The 4,802-nt window shown below is 36.9% G+C and overlaps 1 pseudogene; it reads left to right on the forward strand.

The window, feature by feature from the left end:
- Positions 1–2,175: 2,175 nt before the first annotated feature.
- On the forward strand, positions 2,176–2,461 carry LOC102256617 (annotated as a pseudogene).
- Positions 2,462–4,802: the final 2,341 nt, after the last annotated feature.

Genomic DNA, 4,802 nt, shown 5'->3' on the forward strand with positions numbered 1-4,802 from the left:
TCTATATACCACTTTTAGAATGTTAGTTCATCAGAGCATGATGCTAGATATTTATATAAAAAATATTTCACTATTTAAAATAAAATCTTTCCAAGTATACAATACCAGAGAAGGTCAACAGGTTCATAAGCATGCTTATCTCAATACTATTCTAGAAGGTTAAGGCACGACCAATATTACTTATACATAAACACAAACATTTCTTTCTGTCTATATCATAGGATGGAGATGAAAGAAGCAGCAAGAGTCAGAGAACACATGAATAGCCAGTCGGTTCAGAGTTTTGAGGGCTCTTTGAGACCTTCTTTCTTGATTGCATTAGAATAGAGATCCTTTAAGTGGCACTATAGGTTTATTCAAGCTGTATCTAATTCCATTTAAATTTATACAAGAGCTCTTTAGGTTAGGGTGGTAATAAAATGCCAATCAGCAAAGTAAATTAACTATGGTTTTTAGCTATCTGCTCACCACTTCACTAAAGGTATTTTATTGAGAGATTCAAGCATGGACATTTGGTCTGTCATTTTAATGTATTTCCATTGTGGTTACTGCATCTTTTTTTGAGAAATTTAATAAAAACACATATTTCTTGTTATCATGACCTTAGAAGAGCTATATCAACTGACAATATTTTTTTACTTTAATAATATGTGAATGTACTATAGTGACTAATAATTTTATTGTATAACAATGGTCTCTGGGTTAGAAGGCACTCTGTGAGAGTGGGAAACTATCAAAAGGAATGAAGTGACAATACATTTTTTTAAAAATATATTTTATTGATTTTTTACAGAGAGGAAGGGAGAGAGATAGAGAGTTAGAAACATCGATGAGAGAGAAACATCGATCAGCTGCCTCCTGCACATCTCCCACTGGGGATGTGCCCGCAACCCAGGTACATGCCCTTGACCGGAATCGAACCTGGGACCTTTCAGTCCGCAGGCCGACGCTCTATCCACTGAGCAAAACCAGTTTCAGCAGACAATGCATTTTTTGATGTCATGTTATCCATGAACAAATTTACCTACTTTTTAAATGGCAAAGCTTGTTTTAAACTTTTTTTTCTTAATCAAAAACATGTTCTCTATAAGTAGTATTTATTTTTTTTACATATATACAATTTGGATACAGACACATGGGCATATATAGCCACTAAAACATTTGCTTTATTTATTTTTTAAATTATTTTTATGTACTTTATTTTTTTAAATAATTCTTTATTGTTGAAAATATTACATATGTCCCCCTTTTCTCCCATTGGTCCCCTCCAGCCCACCCCAGCTGCACCCCCTCCCCAGGCACCCACTGCCTCATTGTCTGTGGTCATGGGCCATGCATATATGCATAAAAGGTTCTTGGGTGATTACCTCCTTCCCACCCCTGGCCCCCATCTTCCCTCAGAGATTCCACACACTCTTCTATGCTTCCATGTCTCTGGATCTACTCCGTTCATCAATTTATTTTATTACTTAGATTCCATATAGGGGGTGAAATCATGTGATACTTGTCTTTCTCTAACTGACTTATTTCACTTAGCATGATACTCTCCAGGTCCCTCCATGCTGTCTCAAAGGATAAGAGATTCTTCTTTTTTACTGCATTTCCTTTATTTCTGCTTTCACTAATCCACTAAGCTCCTTAAGCTTCCTTGTTCTGTAAACTAAAAGTAAAACTGCTCCTCAAATTTGAATCACGAAAGAAATCCTATTTCCTTAACATTCCTTGAATAATGTTCTAATTTTTGGTTTAAATAAAAATAATTAAACTTTTGCTAGATTTTTTTTCTGTTATAAATTATACTAGAAAAATCAGAGACTTTACCTGGTTTAGTTTAAATCACAGTATCTCTATTTAACTTATGAGTAAACTTGGATATATTATTTAGATTTTTTTGTCCCTCAATGTTCTCATTTTCAAAATAGGGTACTATAAAGGGTTACTAGGAGATGAATTAAATCATATAATACATGCAAAGTGCCTTGCCCTTGGTAGATGCTCTGTTAAATAACAATGATAGATTTCTTCTCATTTTGTCATGGGAAAATAAGAAAAGTACTTTAGGAGAAAATATTAAGAGTCACAACAGGCGGCTCCTGGTGCTGCTTGTGTGCTCCTGTGGTGCGGACCTGGTACCACTTTTGTGAAGGGGCAACTGAGGAGACTCCGGCTCGCGCCATGGCCCACGAAAAGCTCAAAGAAGGAGTCAAGACAGAGCAACCATCATATTAATTTGAAGGTGGCGGGGCAGGATGGCCCTGTGGTGCAGTTTAAGATTAAGAGGCACACACCACTTCGTAAATTAATTGAACCCTATTGTGAACGACAGGGTTTGTCAATGAGGCAGATCAGATTCCGACTTGACGGGCAGCCAATCAATGAAGCAGACACACCTGCACAGTTGGAAATGGAGGAGGAAGATACCATTGATGTGTTCCAGCAGCAGACAGGGGGTGTCTACTAAAAAGGGAACCTGCCACTTTACTCCAGCACAGCCTCCAGACCAAGAAGACATTCTCAGTTAGAAAACTGCAATTCGGTTTCAACACATCTGACTGCAACAGTATAGTGTTCTCTATTCTTTCATTTCCCCCTTCCCCATTCCTTTATTACACCTAAAGTAACTGATGTATGTGCACAAGCATTTGCATTTTTTTAACTAAATGGCCAATGGTATGTTTTGATGGACATCAAATGGAGATGGATGGGAAAAAATATTGATTCTGTGACAACACCCCCTTTCTCCATTAGTGGCATGCTCATTCAGCTCTTATCTTTATATTCCAAGTTATTTTGCTCACCTCCTACAGGGATGTGCCCACAACCAAGGTACATGCCCCTGACCAGAATCGAACCTTGAACCCTTTAGTCCGCAGACCGACCCTCTATCCACTGAGCCAAACCAGCCAGGGCAATGGTATGTTTTGATGGGCATCAAATGGAGATGGATTGGAAAAAATACTGCTTCTGTGAAAACACCCCCTTTCTCCATTAGTGGCATGCTCATTCAGCTCTTATCTTTATATTCCTATAAGTTATTTTGCTCTCACTGTTTCACAAAAAAAGAACAACATAAATATTCTTGCATACCTTGTTTGATTGGAGAATTTTAATGTTTTCCATTTATCATTGTAAAACCAAGGACAATTTTATAACTTTTTGTACGTAGCTGTTACATGTAGGGCAATCTGTCTTTAAGTAGGGATAAATTTCTCTAAAAATATGAATCTTAGATAGTTTCCCCTTCAAGTCAAGTGTCTTGTTGTTTAAATAAAGTTCTTGTTAAAAAAAAATAGAGTCACAACATATTGGAACACTTATCCCCTTATTTAACATTTTTGGAACACAGTTAATTGGCTAGTTCAACATTGCTCAGTCATACAGATTTTAGATGTTTTTAGTTGCTCTAAAACTAAAGTAAGTATATGGAAACACTCATGTACAAGAACCTAAATAGGCTTACTCTCTCACTCTCCTATTCTGTTCTTTTTTCTTTTACTTTTTATTCCAAGTCCCTGTGCTTTGTGTCCATTGCCAGGAAGAACTACCAGTCCAAGATGACAGATGTTCAGACACCCTTTATTACTTTTCCTAGAGCAGAAATTATAGGCTTATAGTGACATCCACACACAAATTTCTTACCTCATTTAGGACACTGAGATCCCTGTTTGTCTCTATTATTTTATAGAAACACAAATTGCAAGCAAATGTAATTTCCAAGACAAGCAAACTAAGAAAACAAATAAAAAGAAAGACTTAACAGGGAATTTGATGACATTATATATTCTCTGTATTTTGGGAGAGGTCACAAGAAAATGGGTGTTATTTCATTTCCTCTTCAGGAGAAGGAAAAACCACATCATGCTGCTGTCAGGGTCACAGACTCTTATGTAGAAGATTTTTTTAGGGGCTTCTGTGGATTCAAATGCAACTAAAATGGAAAGAATACAAATTGAAAATGGTAGGTGATCAAGAATGTTAATTAAATAAACCAAGTAACTTAATGTTGTCCTCAGACATAGGCATTACATGTAATTCAACTAATTCCTGAATTTTTAATGAACAGTAGAGAGCAGATATTTTACACACATATGCACACACATCTATACTAACTGAGGTAATAAGGAAACATACTATTGGTCTGTTTCTGGCATTGTGGAAAAAGATACGCTTTGATCCAACCTCCCTCAGAAGTCAAAAACTAATGAAAATGAGAATTCTGACAGGTAAGTGGAGCTACCAGCCTAAGATATTTGCCAAATTAAAGTGACCTTGAAATTCAGTTTCACAGGGTAGTAAGGTCCAGGGCAGAGAGTGGCAGGAAGCTAAATGACTTAAGATAGGGGGTCTAATGGTTGATTGTCCTGACAGAGAATCTCAATGGGCTAAATCCTCAGTTTAAGGACTAATTGGAAAGAGACTGAAGGGAAAATTATCTGTCTTAAAACTTGGCATTAGCTTTATCGGAAAAGAGGCTTTCTCAATAATTTTTTTTAATTTAAAGTCTTCATTGTTTAAAGTATTATATAAGTCTCCTTTTCCCTCATTGGCCTCTCCCCAGCTGCCTCCACCCGTCAGCACATCCCCTCAAACCACCCCCTCATCTGTGTCCATTGGTTATGCTCATATGCATGTATACAAGTCCTTTAGTTGATCTCTTACCCCCTCACCCGCTGCCTTCCCTCATAGGTTGGACAGCCTGTTCGATGCTTCTATGACTCTGGTTCTATTTTTGTTCATCAGTTTATGTTGTTCATTATATTCCACAAATGAATGAGATAATGTGATATTTATCTTTCTCTGAC

Source organism: Myotis brandtii, unplaced genomic scaffold (genome assembly GCF_000412655.1).
Source record: "Myotis brandtii unplaced genomic scaffold, ASM41265v1 scaffold471, whole genome shotgun sequence".
NCBI classification, from domain to species: Eukaryota; Metazoa; Chordata; class Mammalia; order Chiroptera; family Vespertilionidae; genus Myotis; species Myotis brandtii.